Source organism: Corythoichthys intestinalis, chromosome 7 (genome assembly GCF_030265065.1).
Source record: "Corythoichthys intestinalis isolate RoL2023-P3 chromosome 7, ASM3026506v1, whole genome shotgun sequence".
NCBI lineage: Eukaryota > Metazoa > Chordata > Actinopteri > Syngnathiformes > Syngnathidae > Corythoichthys > Corythoichthys intestinalis.
Window position 1 is genome coordinate 13,072,036 of NC_080401.1, and position 12,641 is coordinate 13,084,676.

At 38.0% G+C, this 12,641-nt stretch overlaps 2 non-coding genes and 1 pseudogene across 2 annotated transcripts; all 3 read right to left on the reverse strand.

Moving 5' to 3' along the window:
- Positions 1–2,719: 2,719 nt before the first annotated feature.
- LOC130919559 (small nucleolar RNA U3) lies at positions 2,720–2,935 on the reverse strand. The gene has a single exon (XR_009063997.1). It is a non-coding gene; the product is annotated as a small nucleolar RNA U3 (small nucleolar RNA).
- A 1,635-nt stretch (positions 2,936–4,570) lies between these two features.
- LOC130919573 (uncharacterized) lies at positions 4,571–4,700 on the reverse strand (annotated as a pseudogene).
- A 5,251-nt stretch (positions 4,701–9,951) lies between these two features.
- LOC130919547 (small nucleolar RNA U3) lies at positions 9,952–10,165 on the reverse strand. Its single transcript, XR_009063984.1, has one exon. It is a non-coding gene; the product is annotated as a small nucleolar RNA U3 (small nucleolar RNA).
- Positions 10,166–12,641: the final 2,476 nt, after the last annotated feature.

Genomic DNA, 12,641 nt, shown 5'->3' on the forward strand with positions numbered 1-12,641 from the left:
TGTGAGAGTGAAGCTGCCATGTAACACACTGAATCACGTTTGAAGAACTTCCTATTTGCATTCTTCTTCTACTGTTTTGGTGGAAACAATAATTAAACCGGCCACAAGATGGGGCGCTTTAGCAACTGATAAAGATGGTACAATAGACCCTACCCACCGACATCACAAAACCACGTGCTCGCTGTATGGTTCCGCCCCCTTGTCCGTCATTTTGTCTCTGTATTAGCATTGGTTTCAATTGATCGAGGAATTTAAAATGCATTTCATGGAAGACCCGGTGCTTTCGGATGCCGTAAACTCACTGGATGTGTTGCATAAAAGGCGTTATGTGGAAAAGCTTCGCTCTATACAGTCGCCAGATCCATATTTGATGCCCAAATCAATGTTTTTTGACCCACTGTCTTCGCCCTGTCTGCCTGACATCTGCTAGCTACCCTGAACTGTACAACTATCTTGTCCACACAAAATCAGCCTATTCTCACGAAAGTTTGAAAAACTTTAAGAGCTTGTAGGCTTATAAATACTTCGTTGCTGGTTGGGTGAAACAGGTCCTCGTCCACGAAAATTCGGCAGGAATCTATCTTGTGCTTGGAAAGGTGAGTTACGAAATTTTCAATTCAAAATCTTTTGTTATTGCTAACATCCACTGTCAAGTCTAATGTATTTCATGTCGTTTGTCAATGGAGTTAGGGCTTTTAATGTTTATATGGTTTAGCGATAGCACTCTCACTACATACATACGTGTATGTTGTCGGTGATTAATTGTGGTTGTCAGCCCAAAACCCTCTAAATATATATTAAATGCATCTTACCAGATATAAAATGACTACTACATAATCTGTGGTAATCGTTTGGAGCCCAGTTTTCTCGTCGAATTGCAGCAGCCCATCTCGCTCTCTTCTCTCCGGGTCTCTCGGAATCCGGTAGAACTTCAAGTCTCTCCGTCTTCTCCGTCTATCTTCTTTGTTATTGCAACCGACCGCCACACACGACTTCACCATTTTGATTATTAATGTTAACGAGCAGAAAAACACGTCGTAAATAGGAGGAATGTACGTAGCCATAACAGGGAAACGTGATGTGTTGACGGACAAGTGGGCGGCACCAGTCAGGAGGAAGGAGTTGTGACGTCACGTGGGTAGGGTCTATATAGGAAACATAACAGTCTCAGTAGATTACGAACACACACAGTATATTGGGCTCAATAAATAGTCACATAACTGCAAAGCAAATTATATCTAATTTAAAAAGGTTTATTATAAAAAATTAAGTCGTTCATACATCCACACAACCATACTAATCATGAAGGAAGCCAAATATTATTTTTCACACGTCAGATTGAAAATATTCTCTGACTTTGATCCTCTGAAAAATGACGCAATCGGCCCAGTTTTCAATCATGTGATCATATCAAGGACGTCTCTAGGTAATAATGCGTTTTTACCGATCAGGTCTTCCCATAACAATACACTCAGATCTCAGACATAACAGACTGATAACGGATTAGAATCGGTTGATATTTATACCTGTAGGACTTAACGATCTTCTCTAATGATCATTTTCCCGAATCCTCTAGCGCCACTAACCTTATCTCACATCGATTGTCACACAATTTCAGAAAATGCTTAGTAGAAAGAATATATCAATCAGCTAACATCGCTCCATTCAGGATAGTATAAGAATAAAAGATGGGTCCAGCAGCATCAATGCATCGGCGCATGCACCGAGTCCCATTAAGAATAGTCTCACTTCGATGCTTGTAGCGCTTTAATAAAAAGTCACTTGACCGAAGGAGTCACTGAATCTCTTGTCAGTTGAGCTTTCAAACTGTCCGAGTATATAAGGAAGAGCACCGGATGTATCGTATCAAAACTTCAACTTCTGAAGAAAAATTGCCCCTGTCCAGACACTGCAAAACGAAACCCATTCAAGAACAAGATATTAAAAACACTTTGTAGTAATGGATCATTTCAAACTCATATCGACAAAAAAAAGGCTATTTCTTCTCATTTCTATGTCATCCTTTTCCTGGAACTTACCAATAGACCTACTAGAACTCAAATCTATTTAAAATTGATTTTTTTCTTTTCTTTTAATTCATTCATTTTCTGCAGGTAAAATGTCACATTTGTCAGACGTATCTCTCGCTCCTTTTCATCTTTCTCTTAAAGCAGGAGAAATAGCGTCACGCAGGCAAAATTGTCTGAAGCCCAAATCAATCATTTGAGATTCTTATTTTCCTGAAGAAAAATTTGTGATGGAAAATTAAAACTACTCTGTCATCAATACAAGTACATAAGCAACATCACATTACAAAAATGTAATCAGATTTTAACCCTTTAACTGAAAAGTCGCAAAATTGCAACAAGCAACATTGCTGATATTAACACACCAGACCTTCAAATATGATGCCTCATATAGTTATTACTTTGCACCAAAAGATGGCAAACATAATTTATTGACTTCACTTAAAAAATATCAAGCATATATTTAGAATGTATTTAGATACAAATACTACTATGCCTTCTATCATTTTAGAGTTATTAACCTGACAGGTTATGAAAATGTTCCAAAAAATATCGAGTTCTAATAGATGTCACTGTTACACAATGACTACAAGAAACAGATGCGGTCATCACTACCAATGTGTAGGCCCCTGCATTTCCCATTACGACACATAAATCTCTAGTAATTATATTTATCTTAATAGTTCTGCATAACTACTCCGAACATATTCCTTCCTTCTCTGCTCCATGAAGAAACAGTGAACATTCATCAATGGCAGAAAACATACGATGAATCATTATTCACCGCCAGCTTCACACTCAGAAAGGAACATTTCCTCTCCTCATTGTAGTTAGCAAGACCCAGGGATTCCCCTATATTCAACAGATTGTGGCGCACCGCCACACTAAAATGAAAGCCGCCACGCCTGGCAAATGAGATGTATTTTATTTATTTATTTAAATAAAAAAATTTTTTTAAGGCCGCTTCAAACTAGCGGCAGCCGAGTGGGAGGAGTTCAGCGGACACCTATTCATTGTGTATTGTAGCCTAATGTTCGTAACTATGCAGGCCCCCCCTTAAGAGACGCAAGGGGAACGACTAGGAAGAATGGGAGAACGAGCGAGATAGCGAGAGATAGCGGTCGCATGTTGTAGCAGCCCGCTGTTATTTTGTTATTGTTTTTCTTTATTATTGTTACCACAATAAAGTGGGTAAGCAAATACAGACTTCTCTCCTTCTTGCCCATATCCGGGGCATTACAATAATTTGGATCGGACTTTTCAGCGAAAGTGAGCGGTGGACGGCCGTCTTGGACGGAAAGCAAACTTTGACTAACTTGCGCTGAGAGACTGCGGAGAGGCGGGGCCCAAAATAAAGCCTTGCTCTATTTTCAGAGCGTTGGTCACAGTAAACGATTTATCAGTTCAAGCAGAGTAAAATGATACATATTCACGGTACAAGAACGTCGTTTCTGTGTCCATCGATTGGTAAGAAAAGGCTGTTTGTACGAGTGACGTGTGGGCGCTCCCGTCAGGGGGGACATTTCACGTGGAGTGGCTATTTTTCTGCACAACACCGGCGCGCCAACTTCAGACAATTACGGCTGACGAAACTTTGATAAATGCGCCCCCCCCACCCAAATTTCGCGAGCTCTGGGACACTCGAAAAATGACTCTCATACCTCTCCTTGCTAAGTTAATGGTACCTCGACGTGCCTTTGTGTGGAAATTTAGTTTACGAACAACGGGGAAAAAACTATTCACCTTCTCACCGAATCAAGTAAAACTCTTTACCCCCCAGTGCTCTAAATGGGTCAGTTGACAGAAGGACTGTTATTGTTGTGGTAATGTAGTACTTATGAGGGTCAAATAAAAGGAAAAAGGAGGACGACGATGGTGGTCTGCAACCCGCGGCTCTCGGGCCGCATGCGGCTCTTTAGCGATGCTTCGGAGCTTTTTTTTTTTTTTTTAAATGGAAAAAGATGGGGGAGGGAAATATATTTTTTTGTTTTAATAGGATTTCTAGGAGGACAAACATGACACAAACATTCTTTCAATTCATTAATATTGTAATGAAGTTAAACTTGTGGTGGTATAGTACAACAGAGTAGTCACGTGGTGCGTCATTCTCTATAGGATCCACTGCAGGGAAAACAAACATTTAATCATGAAGGCTAATTACGTATTTCTATAGTAGGCTAATATAGCTAGTATCGATAATTATAAGGCTTGTAAAAGGCTTTTAATTTTTTGTGGCTCCAGACATACTGTATCAGTTTTTTTGTGTGTTTTTTTGGGGGTCAAATATGGCTCTTTCAACAGTTTGGGTTGCCAACCCTGAGTCACTACGAGATGTAAGTCGTACTATTGCCACGAGAAAAAAAGTCGCATTAGTACATCGGGTAACGTAGCTGTAATCAGCTACGCATTTTACATACATGTACTGTAGCTGAGAGGTACAACATTAGCCTGGCTAATGAAATATTTCAAATATATCTTTGTTATGGTTCTTCTTGGGGGAAAAAATGAAGGAAAAAAAATTCGCTGTGGCACGACATGGTGAGGCTGTCCGACTCCGATGCAGCCCACCACCACAGCTTCAAAAAATCCTAGGGGAAACACTGAGACCAATCACTTTAGAAACACATTTCTCACGACAAGAACTATAGAAATGATCCCTGAAAGTATAGTCTTTATTACTTCCTGGCCGGCGATGGCAGGTCATATGTGGAGGAACTATTTTCACCCAGAGTAACAGCCAGGGGTACTTTTCTTGTAACTAACCACATTTTCACAAGTAATGAAAATACAAGCAAATATTCAATTCAATTGTTATTTGGACAGCTTAACATGGTTATAAATTGGGTCACTATTCAAGTGTTTGATTTCCAGAATGCTCTGCGCAAACTGTTTTAAAAACAATTTGTTTTGTTAAAAAAGAATGACAATTTTTAAAGCTTGTTTCTTTAACAAATTTGTAGCTGTAGAGATACATTTACATTTATTCACGCATATACATATCGCTGATTGGCTGAGAGAGCCTGCATGCGACTAGGTAGCGTGGACGGACCACAGCAGTGTCAGCAACCTTAAACACGAGTCGCACCCAGCACTTTGCAATCTATTTGTACACGCTGTCGTGTACTTTATTTTTCATTCAAGAACGTGAGTCATACTGTGACCAAACGTGATTTATTTATTTATTTCCCCGTCTTATAGACCCTACTCACATGACGTCACAACCACGCCTCCGCGCCATATTGTCCGTCAACTCGTCGGGTTTAAGCATTACCGCTACGTAAATTCCTCCTATTATGGCGTGTTTTTCTGCTCGTTAACATTAATAATCAAAATGGTGAAGGCGTCTGTGGCGGTTGGTTGCAGTAACAGAGATGATAGACGGAGAGACTTGAAGTTCTACCATATTCCGTGAGACCCGGAGAGGAGAGCGAGATGGACTGCTGCAATTTAACGAGAAAACTGGGCACCAAAGGATCACCACAGATTATGTAGTAGTCATTTTATATCTGGTAAGATGCATTTAATATATATTAAGAGGGTTTTGGGCTGACAAGCACAATTAAGATCATTGCGAGGCTAATCGCCGACAACATACAGTTTCAAATTCAAGATGTTTATTTCTTCCGCCCATCATTATTTTTTGAATAATATTTAGCTGGTACCAAGTGAAAGAAGCTGGCCTCATCTCCGGATCATCAGTTAAACAGGTGTGTCCAAACTTTTTGCAAAGGGGGCCAGATTTGGTGGGGTAAAAATGTGGGGGGTTACATTGGCTGATTTACGTAGAACAATATATTTAAAGAAATTTTAGCAAGCCCTTCTGTGTGTCACATTTGCTTTATTATAATTTTTCAAATTAATAATTTCAACAATCTCGCCTTTGTGGCGTTCTCTTTCGACACTCGGGCTCTTGCGAAATACTGCTGCTGTGAAATTAAACTAGCTTCTATTTGCTATAATTTCTCGCTGCGTATCTTCCTTGTAATGTTGTACATGTCAGCGTGTCTTGTTTGCTAATATCGCGTCACATCGAACTCTTTGAAAACAGCGACTGTCTCTTTGCAAATGAGGCAGACACAGTTGTTGTGTATTTTATTGAAAAAATAGTCCAATATCCACCTAGAAGCGTCGGCCATCGCAGTCAACTTTTTTTTTTTTTGATTGTCGCCATTTTAGAAAATTGGAAGTAAAGGATCACACAGGGTAATGTTGCTTAGGGTGCTGCTCTTAAAGTTTTTCAAAGTTTCGTGAGAATAGGCTGAGTTTCTGTGGACAAGATAGTTGTAGATATCAGGGTAGCAGATGTCAGGCAGAGACGGCGAAGACAGCGGGTCGAAAAATATCGATTTAGGCATCAAATATGGATCTGGCGAATGGATAGACTGAAACTTTTCCACATAACGCCTTTTATGCAACGCATACAATGAGTTTACAGCGTCTGAAAGCACCGGGGCTTCCATGAATTGCACTATAAATTGCACGACAAATTGAAACCATTGAGAATACGGATAAACAGTGACGGACAATATGGCGGCCGGATACAGCGACACATCATCCTGTGACGTTGGTGAGTAGGGTCTATACCCCTGCACTCTCGCTGCATGCAGGCAACGTTCAAGATCACAATGTTAAGCAACGTTCACTAACACCACACATGCCACCAGTAGAAGACCGAATCTAACAAAACGGCATGCTCAAAGTTGACCAAGAGAAGAAAATTGGACAAGGAAAATCGCCATTTCAATGAGGAATGGAATGACGTTTCAATGAGGAATGGAATGACAAATATGCGTCCATTTTACCAACTGCAAGTACCAAACCTATGTGCTTAATATGCTTGAAGACAGTTGCTCTGATAAAAAGTGAAAATGTGAAACGCCATTATGTTAAAGAGCACACAGCTCTTTTGAAGATAAGTTTCTTCCTAAATCAGAATTGAGAAGGCAAAAAATTAACAGGATGAAGCAGTCATATCAAGAGTCAAGCAAGGTTATTGTTAAATCTATGACACAACAACAAATTGCAACGGAGTGCTCACTCAGCGTATCGTGGGTGTTGGCCAAACATAAGCTGTTCTCTGATGGATAAATAATAAAACAGTGTATGACTGAAATGATGAGAGCAATGTTCAAAGACAACGAAAACGAGGAACTGACAACAAAAACAAGTCTCACTCTCAGATTTATCAACCACAAGATGCACTGAAGTACTGGCTGAACATGTGAGTAAACAGCTTTGTGACCCCCAAATGCCATTTCTCTCATTGAGCAGTCTTTTACAGTTAAATTTACTGTCAATAATTGTTATGTTTGCGCCTTAATGACAGAGCTTGTCATTTAGGTTCTGAACAAGTGAATATGTACTGCACTACTTGCACGTTTTCTCTTTTGTCCAGCAGTGTTTTACAGTTACAAAATGTACTGTCAATAGTTATTGTTTGCACCTTAATGGCAGAGCTAGTCAATTATTCAGTGTCCATGTGTAAACATTGTTCTTGTACTTTTTAAGTCAAAAAAAAGTTTAGTTAATTTCATTTTTATTTAATCAGAATGTACATTATATTTTTGTTTGGTCAAAAGAAAACCACCTTTACCACCTTCGACCTGCCTTGTACTTGACTGACATTAATAAATGGACCCATGCTTGTATGAAAAAAAAATATTGTGGACCTTCAAGATTTGTAATTGAGGACCCCCGTAAATAGACTGATAACAGATTCAAATCGGTTTATATTTACTGTCACACTATTTTAGAAAAGGCTTTGCAGAAAGAATATATCAATCTGCTAACATTGCTCCATTCAGGGTAGTATAAGAACAAGAGACGAGTCCAGCAACACCAATGCATCGGCGCATGCGTCGAGCTCATCAAGCGAAGTCTCGTCCCGAAGCTTGTATCGCTTTAATAAAAAGTCACTTGACCAACGCAGTCGCTGAATTGCTTGTCAGTTGAGCTGTCAAACTGTCTGAGTAATAAGGAAGATGTATCGTATCAAAACTACAAATTCTGAAGCAAAATTGCACCCACTGACCCACTGCAAAATGGAGCCCATTCGAGAATAAGATTATAAAAACACTTGGTGGCAATAGATCATTTCGAAATCATATTGACAAAAAAAGGGTAGTTCTTCTCATTTCTATTTCGTCCTTTTCCTGGAACTTACTGTCAGACCTATCAGAACCCAAATCTATTTGAAATTGACACTTAAAAAAAAAATTCATTCTCTGCAGGTAAAATGTCGCATTTGTCAGACGGAGTTCTCGCTCCATTCCGCTTTTAATATATGATCTTTATTCAGGAATCACACAGGATGTCCATAGCACACATACCAACAGAAAAATACGGTACATAAGAAAACATAGGAGGAAACAGAAGCTAGAAAACAAAACAAAAAATTAAGGAGGCACATGCTATCAGTACACAATAAACAGGCTTTTATGCCAGTGGCGCCACATGTTTAAACTCTATCTAAAGCTATTTATAGGGTCTGTTGTTTTTAGAGCTGTCCCGACTAGTCGACATAGTCGACGTCATCGATGACGTAAATCCGTCGACGAGCACAACATCCTGTCGACGGTTAATGAAGGGTTAAAAATATATATGCGTGGAAAGTTAGAATGTCGGATGCTGTTTGCAAGCGGGGAAAGCGGCACAAAGCCAAAAAAAGCGCACCAGAGTGTCCAAAACATTGACTTATTTCTAAGAAACAAAGGAGAGTACACTCTTCTGTCCTGTCTCTTCAATGCCAAGCTTGGCTGCACGTCGGCCGTGAATAAACACCTCAAGCGCCTTCACGCAGTTTGTAATTTTTTTTTTTTTCATTTTTTGTACACCAGAGGGTGCTGTCGCCTTACTAAATAATAATGTTTCATTGACAATGGGCCTATAAGTGCTATTAGTATTGTTCTTAATGCTAATTGAAAGGTATATTTTATGGCATAGAAAATTATATAAGGTTAAAAGGTCATAAATATGTACAGTATATACAGTGATTGCACTCAAGGGAGAGATTGTCAATGATAAGGTAATAAATTAAGGTAAAGGCAATTCATATAGGCAATTCATTGATATATAAATAAGGTTTAAAAGGAAAAAGGTGAAAAGTTTTTGTTAATTTCTAATTGTGTTGCTTTATTTGTGTGCACCGTAGCTCTTACAGTGTGTTTACATCAAGGATGGAATAAAAGTTGTAAACCATCAGTTTAAGAGACCATCTTTTCAATCGGGATGCTACACTAGTTAATTCTATTAGCATTTGAACTCATTGTTTATTTGTGATTTATTATTGTTATTTACGTGTTTATTTGTACTTTAATAAATAATTTGAGTGTTCCAATATGTTTTTGTGAATTGATAAGCGTCAACAAAAATTTCATTGCTAAATTAGTAAAAAAAAAAATATATATATATATATAAAAATATATATATAATTAGATTAGTCGACTAATCGTAAAAATAGTCGGCTGACTAATCGGGAGAAAATTAGTCGTTTGGGACAGCCCTAGTTGTTTTCATTAAAATATGATTATTATTATATACTTCCAAAGCAGGAGAAATAGCATCACGTAGGAAAAATTTTCTGAAGCCCAAATCAGTCATTAGATTATTTTATTTAATTTTGTGAATGAAAATTAAAATCATTCTGTCATCAATACAAGTACATAAGCAACATCACAATGCACAAAATTGCGACAAGCAACACTGCAGTCGTTAAGACACCAGACCATCAAATATGGTGCCTCATTTAGTTATTACTTTGCACCAAAAGATGACAGACATGATTTTTTGACTTCATTTCACAAGTATCATTCTTTAAAATATACTCAAGACTCAAATCGTCACCACTTAAGATAAGAGGGTTATACTACTTGCCGATTTAACGCTTAATTGTCTACAGTTACGTTTACTTTAACGGCATTACCTAACTACTCTGAACATATTCCTTCCCTCTCTGCTCCACAAAGAAGCAGTGAACGTTCATCAATGACAGAGAACTTATGACGAATCATTATTCTCTGTCAGCTTCACGCTCAGGAAGGAATATCTCCTCTCGTCATCGTAGTTAGCGAGACCAATCACTTTAGAAACACATTTCTCAAGTCAAGAACTATAGAAATGATCCCTGAAAGTATAGTCTTAATTTACCATTGACCGACGATGACAGGTCATCTGCGAAGGAACGTTTTTCACCCAGAGTAACGCCAGGGGGGCATGTGGTAACATTTATCCAAACCCACAACGTTCTGACCCCTAGCGACATTACAGGCGAATATTCAATTTAATTGTTTTTTTGGACAGCTTAACATAGTTATAAATTGTATCACTTTACAAGTGTTCGAGACCCAGAATGCTTTGCGCGAAGTGCTGTAAAGGCAATTCGTCTTTTTACAGAAAATGGCAAGTTTTTAAAATTACTGATTCAACAAACTCGTGGAAAAAGTAAAACGTACTATCATATTTAAAATATTACAGTGTTAGGGAGCACTAGTAAGTCGATTTTGGTTATATAAGTTAAAGAAGCGAACACCGTGCATCTGTTATATCGTTCCGGTAGCAAACGAGCGAGTAATTTGGGTTCCGCAAAAGTCACATAACTGCAATGCAAATGTTATCAAGTTAGAAAAACGTTGACCATCCCAATTAATATCAAATGGTTTACACATCCACACAATCATACAAATAATAAAGGAAACCAAATGTCAATTTTTCGCACGTGAAATACAAAATATTCTACTTAAGGACGCTAGGTCTTTTGAGTTTAGCTTGTAGTAACCTTAAGTGACACTTGAGGGCAGCATTTGGGAATAGAAGTTAGTTTGTATTTACACTAATTTTAATTATTCAGCTTTTGTTAACGGCCAAAAGCAATGATTTTCGCAAACACAATAACAACTTAAAGACGACAACTAACGAAGAAAGCAAAATATAAGCAGCGAAATTAATTGTTTCTGTTAGCAAAGCACAGAATCCCACCTGCCTAAATCGCCTCCCGCCACGCTGGTAATTAACTATTCTTTATATTCCGCTGGAAGTACGGCAATTGTTGACTTACCAGTGGCAAATTGCATTTGGAAGAATGGAACGTATCGAAGCCGTCTTGGAAGGTCCTAATAACCCTAAATTTGAAAGCAATGCGTTAAACAATCTTCGTTACATCCATCATACTCAAGTTAAAAAGTGTTACGTAAAGATAGTCATTGCGCATGCGTACAATGAAAGGCCTATTACCGTCACGAAAAAAGTTCGAAAATTCATTTTAAAATTACATTACCTGGCAGAGAAAAATACTTTGAGTAATGCGGAGGACGGGGACATATGCACCTTGTTGATTAAAAGTGGAACGAGATAGTACAAAGTTGAACTAGGCAATACTGTGGGTGAAAAAACACGGATAGGAGCATGTCGTCCATCCCGTGTTCCACAGAATCGGGCACGCAGGTAGGACGATGGAAAAACAGACAATTACTACACTACAGTTACAAAATGTACAATTATGCCAGTATTTCTAGTCATTTCCCTTTAATACTGTATTACGTGCATTGCAGGAAATAGTTATGTGTTTTAAGTTTTATTTTTGTTGCACAATGGTGACATGTGACAGGAATCACCAACACAGTAGCCGCAGAGATCTGGTAGACAGGTAGAGCCTAAGGATTACAAAAAACTCCAAATCTGTTCTTTAAATAGCTCACAAATTATGGGACATTGGATTTTAAAGTTTACACACCAAGTGACTTTAAAATGATAGCAGACCATAATTTTGACACAAATAAAATCACCCCCCCCCCCCCCCCCAAAAAAAAAAAAAAAGACAGAAAAAGCTAATAATGAAAGCAGATGCATTTTTCCGGATAGATTCTCTGAACTGGTAAAAGAGCGAGATTTGACTGCCAAATTCATTTTGAAGACAAGATTTTGTCAGTGGAAAGTTTTTTAAAAAGGGTTTTCATGTGTTTTGATTTTATCTTATTTGTTGTAATTTCATTAATTTGTACTCAACTGTCTTTTATTTATCATGAACTGTATTTTGCTTTGTTGTAAAGCACTTTCAGGACCTCTTTAGTCTTTTTTTAATGGGCTATATAAATAAACTTGATTGAAATTCATTCTGAAATAATACATTTTGGAGCTTCAAATTATATTTTTTATTCAAAGCTATATTTTTCATGCGTTAACTCCGCAATATTTTTGCTCAAGGTTTTCACTCTGTCAGAATTTGAAATTGGCCTATGCCTACCTATGACCGTCCTTACCACTTACTAATTTGTAATTACGAGTATGTCCTGTCCATGTGCCTTTGTTGCTGTAGCAAAATAAAAACAAAAAAAACCCAGCATATAATCATAATTTTGGCCCATTGCATGGGCAAAAGTGTTTTAAACCTATTAATTCCATCTGCTACACCAAGAAAGCATCGAAATGCAAACAGTAAGTTTTTGTTTAAAAAGAAAAAAAGTTTTATAAATGTGTACATGATGTTATGCTGGCGTAAAAAGAAAAGGTGCAAATGGTTGATAAATCTTCTTTTAAAAACTTGTTTCCTCCCAAGTCTAGTTTGCCAGGAACCAATCATTTTGCAGAGAAAAACGCTTTACTGGATTGGAGAGTTTCAGC